This window comes from Amblyomma mixtum, chromosome 10 (assembly GCF_055824585.1).
Source record: "Amblyomma mixtum isolate Tamu chromosome 10, ASM5582458v1, whole genome shotgun sequence".
Lineage (NCBI taxonomy): Eukaryota > Metazoa > Arthropoda > Arachnida > Ixodida > Ixodidae > Amblyomma > Amblyomma mixtum.
The window spans coordinates 86,994,270-87,014,291 of NC_143021.1; the positions used below are offsets into that span (position 1 = coordinate 86,994,270).

At 45.0% G+C, this 20,022-nt stretch overlaps 1 non-coding gene across 1 annotated transcript; it reads right to left on the reverse strand.

The window, feature by feature from the left end:
* Positions 1-10,144: 10,144 nt before the first annotated feature.
* On the reverse strand, positions 10,145-10,309 carry LOC149326368 (U1 spliceosomal RNA). Its single transcript, XR_016286615.1, has one exon. It is a non-coding gene; the product is annotated as a U1 spliceosomal RNA (small nuclear RNA).
* Positions 10,310-20,022: the final 9,713 nt, after the last annotated feature.

Below are 20,022 nucleotides of genomic sequence, written 5' to 3' on the forward strand. Positions count from 1 at the left end.
CGTCACACGTGGAGTGGAGGGATTAAATATCGCATAAATTGTGAATATAACCTCGCATATGCCTCAAATCTTAATATGACATATAAGAATGTAAAGCAACTCACCTGTAGTGACAACAAAACTGCAGTCAAATGGGATTCGAACCCGTGCCCCTTGAATACCAAATCAGACAAGCTACCCCTAGGCCACCGAGACACTGTTTTTATTGCATGAAAAACTGCCCGAAAAAGAAAATCTGAATATGATCATGTCAACGAACACCGGGCTGAAATATACGAGCCCGCCATAATCCCGAACCTCCCCACCTTCCCAAGCGTCAAAGTTCTTGGAGACACACACATGCATGTAGATAGGGTAGCCCACTAGGCGGCTCTTCCACGGCAGCATATACTCCCCGCACCAAGGCGCACTGCTCTCAGGACAAAGACTTCGATCACCGTGGTGACTCGGCGTGGCGGCAGATTATATGGCTCTTCCAGAGACTGAATAGCCTTATGAACAAGAGATTATAACAAACAGTAGAGTTTTTCCCAACATGTGAAAACGGAACGCTACCTCCGTTCTTTGCTCGTTGAGTTCTGCAACGAGCACTGCGGCAGGAAGAACGCACCTGTATGGACTCGTGTTTGCCAACCGCCGAGAGCAGACTTTTTCTCGAGTGATACGACTCGCAACTCCATATGGACCTTCATGCACATGGTGTCATCCGGGTCAGCATGTTGTGGCGTGTAGTTCTTCCTGTTCCTGTGGTTTGTTCTGTGTTTTGTATCCATAAAGTAATAATATATTAATTTTCCTCCTAATGAAAACTAAAATCCTACACTGCGCTGCTGCGCAGATGTGCAATAACCTGGCCTTTTTCTCATACTTTAGAGGTACTGAGCTCTCAAGTCATGGTTCGGTATCCATCAGTTAAGTGTGCATGTGAAACAAAGACCATTAAATTCCAATACTCACTGTACCATCTCATGCAAGGATATCTAAATGCTCCTCAAGCTTCGGCTGATATTTTCAGACATGTGCCCTCTTATTCGAAGAAAAACAGAAGTAGGAAACATAAGAAACAGCTGAAACAGACCACCAAAGTACTCATTGTTTCAAGCCATGCGCCAGCACTTGGCCTCCCTCTAACAGAAAAGAGGAGTATGTTCAAACTTTACTGCCCTTGACTTTGTAATCAACATCATCAGTAATACTAATGATCAATCACCCTTTGAATTTTGTCATATATGATCCGAATTTTTTTTTTAATTTAAGAAGTTTACTAATTTTGATCGAAACAATACTAACATATCTAAATTTTACCTCCACAAATCTGGGCTCAAGGAAGAACGCTAGTTATATAATATAAATGAAAGCTTTCGGTTCCATTTTAAGCGTCAGCACCCTTCCACACGAACTGTACTTACATCGTAGGTATCTTCTACATGAAGCTTCGTGCTCTAGAGATGATTTTAATTCGTAAAAATATAAAAACGTCTGTGCTCCTAGTCTATATTTCCAACTTTCCATTCTACATAAGGGAAAGACAATTCCTCAGGTATTTCTCCATAAGCATCTGGTTGGTTGGTTTGTGGAAGTTTAACGTCCCAATGCGACTCAGGCTATGACAGACGCCGTAGTGGACGGCTCCGGAGATTTCGCCCGCCTGGGATTCTTTAACGTGCACTGACATCGCACAGTACACGGGCCTCTAGTATTTCGCCTCCATAGAAATTGAATCTCCGCGGCGGGGATCGAACCCGCGTCTTCCTGGCCAGCAGCCGAGCGCCATAACTACTGAGCCACCGCGGCGGCCCCCAAAAGGTTCTGAGGGCACACATGAACAGTGCACGCTTTACATTAAATTTTGATAGCCTTCCCTCTAAACGACATCCTGCCATATGAAATCAAGATTTAAAATTAATTGTTTCTATTGTCTGTGCTGCTGGATTTGTACAGGATAAATGAAAACAGTTTTGCCTTTGAAACAACATATTTCTGAGAGATACTACAGTGGTTAATTAAAAAAACTAATGTGCACACCTGAGCTATTTGATATTAACTTACTGAAGCCATAAAACATGCGAGGGAAACACGGAAGGCACTAGTTCCTTCTTGTTCTCGTATTTGTTTTCTGGTACTCATTTCAGTGGAGAAACCACGGCTGGAAGATCATTAGAAGAGAAACACCCAAAACAGCATAAGAGCATCAATTCACATTGCTTTATTTTATGTCGATAGTTAAATATTAAGACATGTTGTAGCCAACAAACCATAACTCGGTACCTTGCCAGAGCAACGAAAAATGGCGAAAGAAGCTAAATGAACGGTTACTAATCCCCTAAAAGTGTAGCAGGAAAACGCGTTTTGGTGGATGTCTCTCCTCAGAGCATCATTCATTGTACATTCTACCTGTGGCACAGAAAGCAAAATTTTATTTTCAGTGGACTTAACAAAGAAACCACAAGACTATGGCCAAATGACTGAACTGAGAAAAAGGGGGGCGACTGAAAGAGGAATGTTTTGTGCAGTATGCGCCTGTCCACACCATTGTGAAAAGCCCAAAACTTACACAAAACACTGCTAACTTTAACGCAAGTGTGATAATCAGCCCTGCTACCATTGGCTTAGCTGACCACATTAGTCATAATCAAAAATGTGTTTTCAACAAAACACGAAGGTAATGCTTATAGTATTAGTAGTAGCAATGATTATTCCATGGAAAAAGGGGGGGGGGGTGCTGGCTGTCGTTCTCACTGTGGGTTCCTTACCAAAGGCCTGTGTAAACGAAAAAGCAGGAACTACTGAAGAGAGAGCGAAGAGGAAAAAATAGGTAGGCGCAGAAGGGCATATGGTAAAACAGGAACGCAAGGATATTTGCTCAATGTCCACAAAAAATTAACACACAAACAAACAATTAAAGACGTACAAAACAAATAACGAAAATCATTGTGTGCGGTGCAAACTCTTGTTAACCTCACCTGGCCCTATATCAGCTGACAAATACTTGCACTATAAAGTGATAATTATTAATACCATAACTGATCGAGTGAAACCTAAGAAGTGTGCAAGGTGGTAATTAACCTTCTGCCTCCTTAATGGGAGGCAGACAATCCAACAAGTCAGTACGTAATTGCAATCCATAGTTCAACGAACGAAACCACAATCCCCAATCCAGTCTATAGTCCATAAAGGCACGAACTGACAATGAAGAAAAATAAGAAAATTTGGGTCCAGGCAGGAACCGAACCCCATCCTGCCAGATGGGGGCGTTTCCACTGCGCCACGACAGTTGTTTCTTTATTCAATGTTCGCATCTGAATAAAGGCGCATCTAGTGAATACAGAGTTTTCGTAAAAGCGTACATGAGCAATTATTTCATTTCGTTTCATTTTTTTTATTGAACCCTCAGGGCCAAACGCATTAAAGAGGGCAGTGGTTACAAAACAATAAAATACATAAACAGATGCAATGTATGTTACAAAACAAAGTATTATCATACTGCTGTTACACAATGTTAGCTAGTGCACAACGAAAACTCTGGTTATCACTTATGTCGACGATATCTGCGGGAAGCCGCTTCCATTCGCGTGATGTACGAGTCAAGAAAGACTGAAATGCAGTTACAGTGTTGCATGTTTCAATGCCAACTTTGTGACGATGATCAGTGCGGTCTGACACGTATCTGGGGGACGAAATGATGGCATAACATAGCATGAGATGATGGTATAGTTTATGAAAAAGGCTTTAACAAATTTGCTTCTGGCGGGATGCTAAAAGAGGTAAAGAAAGATTAGCTCTCACGCTTGTTACACTTGCGGTATGGTTAAAGTTCCACAGGATAAACGAGCAGCGTTATTTTGAACCAGCTCAAGCAAAGTTATCAGTTTTTCATAATGGGAATCCCATATCGTGGCCGCGTATTCCAGATTAGAACGTATTAGTGTTTTATAGAGCAATAATTTCAAGGAAGATGGAGTTTTGGAACAGTTACGGCGCACGTAGCCCAACATGCGGTTAGATTTGTTAGTAATATACTAAATATGGCGCGTCCAGTTGAGGCCAGCACAAATATGAACACCCAGGTAATTATAAGAAGCAACCGCTTCTAAGGCAACGTTATTTAGGTAGTACACAGGCGGAGTGTTGGAACTTCTTCATATTCGCATAATTTTGCTCTTATTAGTATTAAGTTCTAAAAGCCAGTCAAAACACCAAAGAGGAATGTTAGAGAGATCACGCTGAAGGAGGTTGTTAGCATCGTCGGGGGATTTTATTTCGCGGAAAACAACACAGTCGTCCGCAAACAAAAGAATGTTATATGATGCAGTGGAAGGGAGATCGTTGATATAAGTAAGAAATAAAAGGGGTAGAGCACTCAGCCTTGTGGCACGCCCGAATAAACTTCGCTGAAAGGTAAGTTAAAATTATTAGTGGAAGCGAACTGCGATCGGTTAAGAAGAAAGTGTTGAATCCATTCAGGACGCAGGAGTCGATATTCAGTTGGGTTAGCTTTAAGAATAATAAGCGGTGACGTACCTTGTCGAATGCTTTAGAGTAATCTAGAAAAATGCAGTCAGCTTCTGATGCGGGATTTAATATATGGTGAAGTTTGATAGTGAAGCTGGCAAGTTGGGTTTCTCTAGAAAATGACTTCCGAAAGCTATGCTGTGCGGGTGTAAAAAATGAATTAGACTCGAAAAATTCACACGGTTAGTGAAGATGACGTGTTCTAATAGTCTGTAACAAGTACTACTGAGCGAGATGGGGTTATAATTTGTAGGGGAGGATCTATTTCCTGATTTGAATCATGGAACCACCTTCCCGACATTCCATTGTGTTGGCAGAATGGAACTATTGAGAGTCAGCAGAAAATCTTTGTTAGTATTAAGAGCTGCAAATTAGCATTCAAATTGGAGACACCCCAATTTACCGAGTGCAGAAGTACGTCTCTGATAAATTTATTTCTTGCTTCACGTGTCGTAGCGGCATCATGCGGATCGACTGAACCACCCCCCCTCGCAATGCACGACGCTGACCCAGCCGATGGCGCCATAATACAAATGCTTTCGCATTACCGCACTAAGCTGTCCTAAGTGCCTCCTTAAATTTAGCATTTTTTGCACCTGTTTCGTTTTACCATATACGAAGATGGCAGGCTTTACCAAAAAGTAGAATCTTATACTGGACATGTTGTAAGGAATGCTTGTAAAATAAAATGAACGGAAAAAAAGCATTTGGTGTTTAGGATGCACACCCTGCTCATTACTCAGCGCAAGTCAGTTCACAAATGCAAAACTACTATCTCACAAGTATACAAGCAACTGCAATCACAATCAAAAACAAGAAATCCAAATAAATAAGATTGCAGCCTTAAAAATACGTCATGAATGTCACTAAGGGTTCAGTTTCAGATGCAGTTACTGAGAGTAGCTTATTTTGTGGTGCAGCATTATGGTGTACCATTGGACGACTATATCCTGTACAAGAAAACGGGATGCACCATTCAAAGTATTCATTTCCTTATAGACAGCATAAATATAAACAGACAGCATAAATAGTAGTAGTAGTAGTCAAAGACTTTTAATCGACCATAATTTATAGGCTGAGCATGTCGACCGCCTGGGCGACCAGAAGCCGCTGTTCTTCTTCCCCTTCAGCGCCAAGCCAGTCGAGCCAGGTGGTGATGGATAGAGAGGGTGGGGGGAAGGAACCCGACTGCTGAGCAGCCGGGCAATAGAAGAGGCAATGGGCCAGGTCCGCATAGATACAGGGGCAGTTGGGACAGGAAGGGTCCGATCAATAGCGATAGAGGAAGAGGCGGGACGGGGTGATAACTGCATTCATCTGAATGTGCCGAAGAAGGCGAGACTTCGGCACCGTGAGTGATGGATGAGGGGGAGGGTAAAGGCGTTTGTCGAGGCGGAGCTCAAGGTAGACCTCTTTTATGGTGCGGCGAAGGGTGAGTCTCCCACCGTCCTCCGAGGGCTTGGGTCAGGGGTTCAACGGTGCCCGGAAAAGTGTGTCGCGGGCGAGCTGATGGGCCAGCTCATTGCCGTCAATCCCTGAATGTCCAGGGACCCAGCGGAGGAAAACGATGGAAGGCTGCAGTGCGGAGACCGCTCGTTCGACCTCCTGTTGGAGAGAAGGGGTCAGGGTGCGTTTCTGTATGTGGTGTATAGCGGCTTGAATATAACTAGACAGCATAAATATAAACAGACTTGCCTAGTGGCTAAATGTTAAAGTTTGGAATCTGACGATACTGAAATTAGTAAACAGCTCGTCCGTGTTGGTTCAGTGCTTTACACTATGATTAAACAAATCCCTTTTGCTTGCATCCGTGGTACTACCACAGATCAAGCTGTAATAACTGATTGCAAAAGGAATGCATAGTAGATTACTCTGATCTAGTGGCCATATCTCGAGAAGGCGAAATACCATAAATCCCTGTTTGCTGTGTGATTGCAGTGCAGGTTAAGAAAGACGAGGCGGAATAAGTTAGTACGGAACCCACTTCTATGCTGTCTCCGAATGTTGGCATTTAGTCATGAAAACACACTGTCTACAAATTTAGTGAATTTCATAGCAAGAAATCTGCTCCTTAAACAAAACAAAATATGCTCACCGGTCCCTGTGGAAAGCCTTGAAGGCAAGTTATATGAAAAACTTTTCTGCCTGTCCTTTAATAGGTACACGGTTCAAGACTTGATTTATTTACAAAAGGTATGATGGACCTTCTCAGCTTTTAAGATGTGTGTACTCTCAAAACATGAGGTAGTAGAGAATTTGCGTGCTACTGCAAAAGCAATAATTTGTTTATGGATATCCTCAAAAGAAATTTTATGGCTGATTTTTATGTCCACTTATGATTGCAAGACTGCAGCAATGCTGTTTCTCATGTTAGGTCTCTTTCTATTGTTCGCTGTGAAACGCATACCCAGGTGCTCTGACTCTGCCGTGCTCCACAACAGGACCGCACATTATGAGGCCAATCTGGCTGTAAACAGTCTCAAAGAAAGGCTATGGCAGTTCTGTTGGTCTGCCAAGAACACCAACAAGCTCTTTGTTTGGCGCACGTTGTTTGCTCAGAAAGTTTTGCGTTTGCGAGCTGAGAAGTGTGATGAGTTTGTTCAAGGAGCTGTAGTAACACATCCTGTAGTAATACAACCTGTAGTAGTACACCCTTAGCTGAAGTCACCCGCTCCTTCAAGTGGCCAATGTTGGACTCAAACGCATAGGATAAGTGTGCTCGCAGCGGCCCCTGATCGTTTGCGCTATCGAACGTGTGAAGGAGCTGATGGATGTTAAAACACATGCTGTGCTCTCCATACAGATTGGTTTGTTGGTTTATTAGGGTTTAACGTCCCAAAGCGACTCAGGCTATGGGAGACGCCGTAGTGAAGGGCTCCAGAAATTTCGACCACCTAAGGTTGTTTAACGTGCGCTGACAATACCCAGTACACGGGCCTCTAGAATTTCGCCTTCATCGAAATTCAGACGCCGCGGCCGGAATCGAACCCGCGTGTTTCGGGTCAGCAGCCCAACACCGTAACCACTGAGCCACCACGGCGGCGCACTCTCCATACAGAGATTACATGTGAACAACGAACGGCACTAAGCAATGAGTACGTCCTACAATGTCTGTCTCCGTCGCCTCATCTTGCACAAAGTGGAAAACCCCTTGAAGAAGCAAAACAAAATGTTTAAGGTATTTTGCAGGCAAGATGCCATTAAGACATAGTCGAATCACAGCGCTTGCAAATGAGGATGCAGAGAGGACACACACACACAACTGTGTACATACTCTATGTGTCCGCGTCTGCAGGCGCTGTGATTTCACAGTGTCTGACAAAAGCCAAGTAGCGCCGCAACATACATTGTATCGCATTAAGACGTGACAGTGAAAAAAAAAACCGCTGCTACCATTTAGTCGCTTTCCAAACTGTCTTGGGGAAAGCGAGCGTTGCCGTCGGGGAATGGCCAAAGGTCGCTTAATACAGCACAGCTCCCTGTCCATTTTTTCAGTTCTTCTGGACAACCAATATAATATGGCTGTTTGGGAGTGTAGCCCTGTATCCGCAAAGCACAAAAAATGAAGCACATGCAGGAGTCGAAAAGAAATTCAGGTGATGCGAACGGGCGCGCTGCGAGGCGAGTGTGAAACAAAAAGGGGCGCGCAAGGCGTTCACACCATCGGTCGCTTTTGCGTGGGACCAACCAACAACACTCGGCTATAATCGGGGCGATGATAGCTGGCTGAAGCTCGGCCGGCTACACACAGGTGCGCCCGAAGCACAGCACAGGCGCGTCGAACGTTCCCGCGCCCACGAGGGCGACCCTCGCGTCGGTGAGGCGCACTCAGAAGGAAACGTTTGGCCCGCTTTCGGTCGAAAAGCCACTTTGTGCACTGTTTTGTGCGTAGCTGTTGCCTTTTCTACACAATGTCGAAATGCAACACGAATTGATGCGTTGTGGGCGGCAGCAGCAAGTATAGCAGCGCACCAGGAACGAGGATTCACAGGACTCCTAGCCGACCGTATGAAGTAGAACGGCGTCAACGCAGGATCGCGCTCGGCCGACGGCAGAAGTAAGCTGCTTGATGTTCCGGCGTTTCGCCGAGTGCGTTGGCGCTGAATGCGTTGCTTTTACAACACTGACGACAGCAAATGGAGAGCTGCAGTGCATACCAGGATGTGCAGCAAAAATTTCGTGAGTGGAAGAAAATCTAACGAACAAGGCCACCCTGCTTTCTATCCCTCGAAATCTGGACGACCATTCGATCGCCCAAATTACGCAATCCTTCAGCCAGTGCTCATGGGAGTGAACCTCCCGCAGTCCGTGCGATGCGCGAAGGTAATATTCTTACCAAGACCCAACAAACCACTTATACTCCGTAGCCTTCGCTCTATTAAGCTAAGGTCATGCCTCGGGAAGCTTTTCGAGAATGTTTTGTTAGCGAGACTCACAAGGCACATGGTGGACAACAATGTATACCCGCAGAGCATGTTGGGATTCTACCCCATCTATCCGCGCAGGACGCAATTGCCACAAAAACACATTTTCGACCCACTTCTTCCGGGTCACACCAAAGCATTCGCAGCTTTGGATAACTGTAAAGCTTTTAATCGAATTGAACATCAGGCGATCATGACTGCCTTATCCCTATTGACTGGGCTCAGGTCGCCTCGGATCGGATCGGATCGCCTCGGATCGAAGGAGCGCATGCACTCATTCAGCCAGCTGACACAGGCCTATAGAGCCTCGCGTCAGCTTTACCTGCCGCCCCATTCCTCCCTAGTTAACAAACACGCAACACACTGGCGGAGACTGCAGAAACACTCTCGCCTTACCCTAGCCCGCTCTAATCAATCCTTCCCCATTCCTGCCTGCGCCCTGTGCCCAAAATCCTTCCCCTCTTCCCTCCATATCATCTCCCTCTGCCCGGCGCACCCTCCGCCGCGGGGCCTACAGAACCTGAAGACCTGGGAGCACTGGGAGACCCTGCTGTGCTCGGAGGACCCGGCCGTGCAGGCCGTCGCCGATACCCGGACTGTAAGTTTTGTAGACCTTAAAAACATAACTCTTGAGTGCAGTGCGGTCGCGCGGGGACTCAGGGGCGGGCCTGAATTCCTTTATAATAAAAGTTTTCTCTCTCCCTCTCCCTTTAGATCATGCTCGATTCTCCCCATGTTTTCTACCTTGCGCTTTTTGATTAACTTACATAGCTCTGCCAGTTCAATTCTGTCTGTGGGGTTAGACGCCTTCATGCTTTGGCGTTTCTTAATCAGATATTTCGTCCGCACAGGTAGCTTGCTAGTATCCTGTAGAACGGTTTCCGTAATGATAGCTCTGAGATTATCGTTCTCTCAGTTAAAGCCGAATATCTGTTCTGCAAAGATATATTGAATTCCTCTCCTTTCCCTCTAACAGCTAAATCGTTAGTGGTCTTCCGCATCACCTATCCAACGGTGTATTTAATTTTTAGTCTTGCGGAAGACATTAATCATCCATAATTTTTCACCGCGCACTCTACTAATAACTGCACCCCCTTTTTCTACAGCCTATAACCATAGTTTCTTACTGCCTCGATCCTAACGCGTATTTCACTGATCTCCTCATTGCGAAGAAGGTATCATAGATCTTCCTTTTGATTCGTATAGTTCGGGGGTTCGGGGTGCTTGCCGAACCCCCACTACCAAAAATTTAGTGTTCTAGCTTCCCCAGTTTGGGAAAGAGGCGGGCTTCAGCCGGCCGCAGTGCAATGCACCGGCCTCAACCCGGGAACTCAGCTTTGTTGATCGCTGAGTTTCCAACACCAGGTAAGTGTGACTGCGAATTCCTGCTCTCGGGGAGCCGATCCAAAGAGTCCACTAAAGATTCTCAGGTGAAAGGAGCACCTTATTTTAAAAAAAAATGGTATCTAAATGTAGCGTCGTACTGAGAAAGTTGGAAAAACAGACGCACTAACGTCGATGAACAAGCCTGAAAATTGACTACAACCTGAAACTTACAATATTTCAAGTAAAGTACCTATTTAGGTGCAATTTTATTGAAATCTGCATCGCTCCGACCGCTACGCGCTTGAGAATGCAGTGCACGCGCTCACGCTATGCATTTACCCTGAGCTAGCGATCACGCGTGCTATTCGCAGAGCAAGAGCCACCGTTTTGGGAAGAAGAAGAAAACTCCATTATTACTTTGTGCTGCGAGATAACCTTTCTCCAGGGATCTTTGTGCGGTAGTCTTTAGACTTTGTGTAATCGTAACAGACTGATTTCACATGCAGTTGGGGTGCGTAGCGGTGGAACAGAGGTAATGGCGCTCGGCCGCTGACCCCAAAGACGTGGGTTCGATCTCGGCCGTGGCGGTCAAATTTCGATGGGGACGAAGTCCTATAGGCATGTGTACTGTGCGATGTCAGTGCACGATAAAGAACCCCAGGTGGTCGAAATTTCCGAAGCCCTTCACTACGGCGTGCCGCATAGACCGAGTCACTTTGGGACGTTAAACCCCCATAAACTAAACCAAACACAAGCAGTTGCGCTACGAAACCGCCGCTGAGATGCACCCTGGGACTCGTGGTACTCCGGCCGGTGACCGCTCCGGCAGCGGTGCCGCAGCTAGTTGTCTATGCGGGGCTAGCAGTGCTGTTTGGATCGCCACGTACCTGTTGGCTTCATGTATTCATTTTTTTATAGGACGGATGGTTGCCTCTGATCATCGCCATATGCTGTGACAGGTGCACCGAGCAGACGGCGCCCGATTTCTCATACATAGCCGCAAAAACAAGAATGGTCCACACGAGGAGCGTGCAGGAGGAGGTCAGAGGGGCAGCTGGCGAGGCTTTGGTCGGCACGTTTAGCTTCTTGTCTCTGTAGATCAATGTGATTTGGCATAGCGCAAATGCTCACAGTGTAGGCTTGGCGTTACTTTTAGAAGAGCCTTGCTGTAAAATTCTGGTGAAGGAGCTTAAATTGTAGGAAAGGTCGCGGTCGGTTTCACCCTTACGCTACTCCGTGAAGGTGTTTTACCAGCATTCTACCTAGTATAACGCTGCAGTTGATTAGCTGAGAGAATTTTGAGAACCAATTTCGGTCTTCGAGGCGTTCGCACTCGCTGCGGGTATTCTGTGCTCATTACTTATCCTCCCACACTCCAAAAATGCTTTATATGCTATCTCGACAGCATCCGCGTGACAAAGCTGTCATATTAAAGACCTGGGCAAGGGTGTGTTAATGTGAAATATTCCCAATATTATCTTGCACATCCACCTTTGGCCATGCATAAGTATGCTGGCGTTCTGCAGCGTGAAATTCTGTCGCAGTATCACCGGTATCTTATTCAATACTTCCCATTATACAAAACAAAACTGTTTTGAGAGCGCACCATTTCGGCGTTTTCAAGCATGGTCAGGCGCCAGCACTCAGTTAGTATACTGGTTGCGCGGCAGCTGCTCCGACAGCCATTATAAAATTCCAGATTGAAAAAGGAAAACAGTGCAGCAACGGGCACCACTGAAATGAACATAAAAGCTGCATTAGTAATCAATATATATTTAGTCGAAAAACAGCGCACTAACATCTACAGTCTCATCTGCCTTCCTCATTTAACGCAGAACAAACGCGCATCTCACACATTTCTTTTAAGAAAAAACCTTCATGACTTGCTGCTACCGCCCAATTCTGTTGCTGCTGCTGTTGTTCGCTCTTTCAACTTCAGTCGATCCAGCTGCTTTTATGTTTCACCGCATCCATAAGACCTTCAATTTCCGCTTATGAAACAACTATGGACTCCGGAAAACCACAGCGAAAAGCGCATTGTTGAAATTTGCAAGGTCTGAGGTCTCGGCAGTCGCTGGATGATTCGCAAGCGAAGCACTCCTTCCACCATATTGATCTCCTATGCATGGCTACTCCAGCATTCGTCACCCAATGCGATGGCATCATCGTGGATGTGTTTACGCTCCTGGATATCGTACCTCGAACAGCCTAGACAATTCTCCTACATGTCGGCACGAGGGACCTAGCTTCCGCTCTGGACGGCTCCGCTGTGCAAAGGCACTGTCGGCCGCTAAAGCTTGCAGGATCTGCGATCCATGGCGCAGCTAAGCAAAACTGCACTGCTGCTCCATCTGCCGTCACAGAGCATGGTGGGGAGGCTCACTCACAGTACTGCCGCAGCAGGCGTGCTGTGAGCCTCGATACCGCGCTCTGTGATGGCAGATAGCGCGGGAATCCAGGTTTGCTTCGCACCGCCGACCCCTTTACCTCCGCCCCTTCTGTTCCCGTTGCGCATGGTCCCGTCAACCCTGCCCCCCCCCCCCCCCCCCCCCCCCCCGCCCCCCATGTTCAAGCTTCAGGCGCTGATGCTTCGGACTCTCGCTCTTCCGGCGCCCGGAGTTCCAGATTTCGGGGTTCAAGCTCTCGGTGCTCTCACTCTGAAGGTTCCGGCTCTTGGGATTCCGGTCCTCGGGGCTCCAACCCTTGCGTATCCGGCACTTTCACCGGTCCTAAATTTCTTCCCGGCTTCCGGCGGGTAGAAACTGTTGTGTTGGAGAGTGTTGTATTGGATTTCAAGCCACATAGGGAACTAAGGCCATCATGGGCCGAGCCCAAGGTATACGTAAATTGTTTTTTGAAAAATTATTTATACATATTAAAATTATCGGTGGGTAGAGGGACTAAAACACTGGTTTGTATTGCTTAGCGATGACAGGGGAAATATACTTTATAACTGGCTAGTAGTAGAAGCTTTAAAGTAGTCGGGCAGCCTCAGCAGCCATCCTTGGCTGGGCAAGGATGTCGCGCCTCCCAACCAGTGAAATAAAAATCTCCGCCTTCTCAGAAATTACAAGGTGTCTCAGGTGTATCAAGAAATGTAGCAATACAGTGGGTGAAAACTTACTTTCGTGAGAAAACCTGCTTCGCTTAAAAACCTAAATACGCAAGACCTGTCAGCAATTGGATCTTCATCTAAGATTAACAAGCAGTGTAAAGGAATTTGTTCAGTACAAACTGAGTGAAATACTTTTTCCTTAATTTTTCGACTTTCATGCATGAGTATAAAATGTGATTAACTCTTAGTTCGTCTCCATATTTTTTACAAACAGGTTTGTCTTCTTTTGTCAATAGAAAGTTACGTGCAATGTGTGTGTGTGGCTTATATGTAAACGGCACAGAATTACTTCCTTAAACCTTTGCTGGTGTACACATGACTCCCATTTATCTAAAATGTGCTTTACCCTATGTAGTTTGCTATTTACTTCGTTGTTCCAAACTTACTGCCATTTTTTCCTGATTTAAGATGTATCAAGTTCATGCAATCCTAAAAGGGCATATTCACTCTCTTTATTTCCTTGACACGAGCTTGAGCAGCGCGCAAATCTGCTCTCTTGTTGCCTTTTATTCCGGCATGACTCGGGACTCAGCACAGTTTTATGTTTTGACTTCGAGCTGTGGCTGTTACTACGTTGTGTACGATGTCACCGACAAGAGAGGTGATTGCATTTCTAGAGTGGAAACCTGTAAGTACACTTAAGAGGTCTGTGTAAATAATATTGTGGGTGAGGTTCTCGTTTAGTATTTTTTCTGTGGCCATACATACTGCGTAGCATTCGGCAGTGAATACGGTCCCACTGCGCTTCCTACGTAAACATCCGTTATAGAACCGTAAGTCTAAAATTCCGTAAAACTACTATATTTTTCTTCGAGTGCAAGGAATTCCTGTATGACATGATGCTGTGGAGATTGTTTCTTATGGAAGTGTGCAAGGGTGAGTAGGGAAAGTGTACCGAGGAGGTAGTGGGTCTCGTATTTGTGCCATGACAGGTAGCGTGTCGATTGCGCTGAGATTCTCGGAAATCTCTTCATGTCGTAAGAGCTGTGGTCTCGTAGTCTGAGGGTTTTTGTCAAACAGCGTTCAAGATAGGTGACTTGTAACTATAGGTTAACAAATATGTTTCGGTAGGGAACAGATTTTTAGAATGTATAAGCATGTGAGCATGCTTCTTCTGTCTGCAAGTGTTGGTTCACTGTTTGTACATACAGACTGCTTATGGGTGACGTCCTGTATGCACCAGTTGAACGAGGAAAACCTAAATTCTGTACTGGGTGTAATCGTTTGACGTAAGATGGCCTTGCTAAACCTTATACCATGCAGCCATAGTCTAAACCAGATCTTACCCGAGAACGATAAACTTGTAGAAGCCTTGTCCTGTCGGACCTCCAGTGATTGTGTGAAAGGAATTTGAGTATGTTTAGAGAGCAGGAAGCTTTTTTTTTTCAACGCGTTTATGTGAGGCAGGAAAGTGAGCTTTTTATCAAAAGTTATGCCTAGAAATTACGCTAATTTCTTACAGGTAATTCGGTTTCGTTCACATATAGTGTGGGATTTGTCTGTAAGCCTGTTTTGAGTGATAACAGAATTGCCATTGTTTTCTGTGGAGGAAAACAGAAACGATTCCTGTCCGCCCACGTTGCCAGTTTATTTATCGTTACCTGTATCTGTCTTGAGCATGTTGATATTTGGGAGGATGTACAAGCTATCTGGAGATCGTCTACATAGAAAGAACACATAAAGGACCTTGGGATTATTTTCCTAATAGAATTCATTTTTACAATAACAAGTGTTGTGCTTAAAATGCGTACTTGAGGTACTCTATTTTCCTGAATAATAGTCTTCCAAAGGGTTGAGCCTAGGCAGACAAAATGAACGGTTAGACAACAATTCTTTCACCAGTTCAATTTCCTGCCGCCGATGCCCAGCTCCGCCAGGCCATGAAGAGTCCCAAACCTCCAGGTTGTGTCATTTGCCTTGTCTAAATAAAAAAATACAGCAATACAATGTTGTTTAGGTATGAAAGCTTCCCTGCCAGTATTTTCAAGACGAACTATGAGGTCGGTAGTGGGGCATGTATCGGTGAACATCGAAAAGCAAACAGGCATCTAACACGAAGGTTAGTCTGATATTCAATGCACTTCAAAAAGATTTCCCTAGACAGCTGGTGAGGGCATTGGGCCTATAGCTGCTAGGAACAGTAGGTGGTTTTCCTAGTTTTAAAAATGGAACAATAATTATACAATTTATTATGCAATTAATTAATTATACAATTAAGCATAATATAAAAAGTAGTTTGACTTGCTGCATAAAGTAGCTTGAAACATGCATTAGGTCGCGTCGACGTAGACTGCAGCGGTATATTTTTAAACCCTGGCTAAATTTAGCTTTTACACCCTGTATAGCAGTGCATTATAGGACAGAATACGATACTGTCGCACCGGGACCGGTTCGCGCGTACTCCCAAACCCAGGCAACAGGCGATATATATGCTAGATCCTTTTAAACAAGCTGTGATTGCGAGGCTATATGAAAACATGACGGCAGGTGGCGTTGTTTCTGTTGCCACTTGTGCAGCCGGGTGCAAAGCTGGACGACATGTATAAAGCTCGCTGGAAGTCACAAATTGAACATCACTACCAAGAAGTTTTCACGTCCATCAAGTTGTATAGCGTTCATGATGTAACAATAGCGCACAAGGAACACGACGGACGGAAAGGAAACGACGCGAGTTCTGCTTTACTGGCGCCTCGATAGGTTGCATGTTCCAGCAAAAATGTGCGGCCCACTGAGCCCGGCTCTGGCGAGCACTGGGCTCCACCCACTTATATGTACAGTGCAATTGCACCGGTATTGGTCGAAATTGGGCGAGAGCAGATTTAATAAAGCTCCGCCCAATTATCGAAAAGATTAAAACCCACAGGAAACAAAAAAAGAGGAGCGTGCCGAGTCTCAGTCTCGGCCGCTTTTATACAGCCCCTCCTTTAAACAGCCTTTTTCTCTTAGTACTTATTTTTGGTCCCGTTTTTAATAAATCAGTTCTGTGTGTCAAGAAGTTGCAGTTGCTGCCCCAACCGGCAACCTGTCGCCGGACGAGCGGACGAAGACGCGAAGCGCCCTTCGTACTGCTCACTGCATACGATCATACACGAAACTGCCCTTCCGACGTTCTACGAAGAAAAACTTAACTGGTGCCGTGACCAAGATCGGTGTTTCAAGTTAACTGGTACCGTGACCACGATCAGTGTTTCATATTAACTGGTGCCGTGACCAGGATCGTCTGAACAGCTTTCTGCAAAGCGGTTGGAGGCAGTACTTTCTGTAAGATTGACGGGGCAACATCCCAGTGAGAAGCCCCAGGGACCCACGTCCAATTGAGTCGAGATCTTAGTCAGAGGCCTCGGAGTCAAGACTCCACGACAACGCCGTGAACCGTGAGGAGCGAGACCGACGGAGTGAATGGCTGAGACTTTGGCGGCACCTACGGTCGGCGACTTCATCGGCCGGGAGGACGGGATGGACCTTCTGAGAGTTCTAGATTCCGGACACACTTCTGAGTCTCAGAACGCAACCTGCTGCTGCCACGAAGCAAGTGCCCAACAACAGAGTGAGTTTCCCTATTCTCGCTTAACTTGCTTCGGGAGTGCTTGAGCCGCAAGGTTAGAGGTGATACTTACGTTATACCTATCTCGCATGATATAATTCGACAAGACCGTGGCTCAAGGGGAGGTGGCGTCGCGGCCATAATTAGGAAGGGCATTAACTACACATTAATTCCTCACAACACATCTGTCGAGATGGTTTGGATTCACGTTCAACTGCACCAAGGCAGCCTTCTTATGGGTGTAGTGTACAGGCCTCCAAATCCTGACATTTCGATTTTAGAATCGTTGTACAACTTTCTTCATGAGCACAGAAAACGTTACCCTTATGCTATCTTATGCGGCGACTTTAATCTACCCATGATAAACTGGGACGAACTATGCGCAAGGCCTTCATGTCTGCACTGTGAACTGCTGCTTGATATTGCTTTTTCTTTTAATCTTAAACAGATAGTGGAAATACCAACACGTGTCACTACGACTTTGAAATCAATTCTCGATCTTGTTTTTATTTCTGCAGAAGTAAGTGATTTAGGATTTACTGTTGAAGTCTTGCCAGGCATATCTGATCACGAATCTGTTCTTTTTAAAAGCAATTTATCAAGAAAGGTGACACGAAGCATCCCCAAGAAATTCTTGGATTTTAGAAATGCTGCCGACGAAAGCGTGACTGACTACTTAGAACAGGATTTTGACTCCTTTCTTGAAAAACACAAGCTGGGAAACTTTAGCGTCAACGATTTATGGAAGCATTTTAAACATTCAGTACATGAATGCACTAAGAATTTCGTTCCCATGAAGTGTAAGAAAGCACCTCGCCACAGTCCATGGATTACTCGGGACATACTGCACCTAAAGCGTCGACTAAAATGCTGTTCACGCCTCAATTCTTGCACCACTCGCTCAAGGCTACAGTCATTGCGCACTGAACTTAAAAATAAAATTAAATTATCTAAATACCACTTTTTTAACGTTAAGATGCACCATTTTCTTACAAACGCGCCAAGAAAGTTTTGGATGCATTTAACAAACCAAAAAGCTCCGGTGACCAAAGTCAGACTGAACGGTACCAAGACCACTGATACTCAGTGTATTGCCGAGGCTTTCAACGCGTATTTTGCTTCCGTATTTTTACAAGCTGACAATCTTAGTCCTGAATATGTATGCCCAAAATATGAGCTGCCGAACCTCTTTATTACGGAACAAGGCATTTTTTCGTCACTGTTAAACTTAGACACAAAAAAATCTGCCGGACCAGACGAAATATCCAACAACTTTCTATTTAGGTACGCAGAATGGTGCTCGAAATACCTGCTCATAATATTCAACGAGAGTTTGAATCAAGCTACCATTCCCGATGATTGGAAAATGGCTAAGGTCATCCCTATTCACAAATCTGGAGATAAGGCTAGTGTCAACAATTACAGGCCTGTTTCGCTCCTGTGCACCGCTAGCAAGGTAATGGAGCACTTTATTTTTAAGCATATAAGCAGTTTTCTGGAAAATAATAATTTCTTTTCTGAGGGACAGCACGGGTTTCGACGTGGCCTATCCACGGTTACGCAACTACTACACACTACTAATGATCTCATGGTAGCTTTGGATCGGGGTGGGCAAATTGATATACTGTTCCTCGACTTCGAAAAGGCATTTGACCGAGTCTGTCACAAAAGGTTATTACTTAAGCTAAAAAGTGTATTGCAAAATGAACAAATTTTGAATTGGCTTGATTGTTACTTATCCAATCGACAACAGTATGTCTGCATTGAAAACTCACTTTCTTCATCTCCCCCTGTATTATCCGGTGTACCACAAGGTTCTGTCCTTGGACCTCTTCTTTTCCTGATCTATTTAAATGACCTGTCTTTGGATTCCTCTGTACAATGCCGGTTCTTTGCCGATGACTGCATCGTGTACCAGGTCATCGAATCTGTGCAAGATCAAATTGCGCTACGTGATTACCTCTCTGCAATTACCAGTTGGTGTCAATCCTGGCGTATGAACCTAAATGTCTCTAAATGTGCCCACATGATGGTCACAAGAAAGAAAAAACCGTTAATATATACTTACAAAATTAACAATGCTGATGTCAAGCGGGTTGACAACTTCAAATATCTTGGTGTTATAATTGACTCCAAATTAACGTGGAACGCACATGTTCAATATGTTGTGTCGGCGTCACTAAAAAAGCTGTGGTTATTAAAGCACCGCATGAGGCACTGCACTAGTGCAACAAAACTTGCAGCATTCGCGACACTCGTTAGGCCAATTCTTGATTACGCTGACACTGTTTGGGACCCTCATACTAAGAAAAACATTCATTTTTAACGCTTACCATAGAAGTATCTCTGTTTCAGACCTGAGAACACGAGCTGGGCTCCCGTCGCTAGAAATGCGCCGCAAACTACACCGCCTACAAATGATGTACAGTATTGTCAACCACCATGTCAAAATAAATTTTCATAATTACATGCACTTCAACGAATCCAGGAAAACGAGAGGCAAGCACAGCAAAACAATTGTAATGCCGCAGGTTAAAACTAACGCCTACCGTTCATCATTCTTTCCTCGAACCACAGCTGAGTGGAACGCCTTACCCTATGAAGTAGCTGACATGCCCTCAGTTGAATCTTTTGTTACAGCCGTGTCATCTTATCTATGATGCTGCAAGTATTTCTTTACAACGCTTCTTGCTTTGCCGTCCGCCTTTCAAAGTGTATTCCTTCTTTCTTTTTTTGTGTGTTTTTTGATTGTGCACATTCATTCATGGCTGATTGTCAATAGCATGTTTTCTTTCTTTGCTGCTGTTAAACTCACCTTAGCAATTGTTCAAGAACAATGTATCCACTCCTGCTTTGACTGCCAAGAGGCAGTTGGCAGTATTTAATAAATAAATAAATAAATAAATCAAGGCACAATGGCTGCAGTTAGTTGGCAAAGTGGATACGGCTATAGGTATCGGTATGGCCACGAGCGAGCCCAAATGTCAGAGGTCGAGCGAGCCAGGCAAAAGGAGAGAAGCGACGCGTATATTCGATACCTGAAGCGTCAATTAGCGATAGCCGGAGAGAAGCTACGGCAGGAGACGAAAAGGATTGAAGAG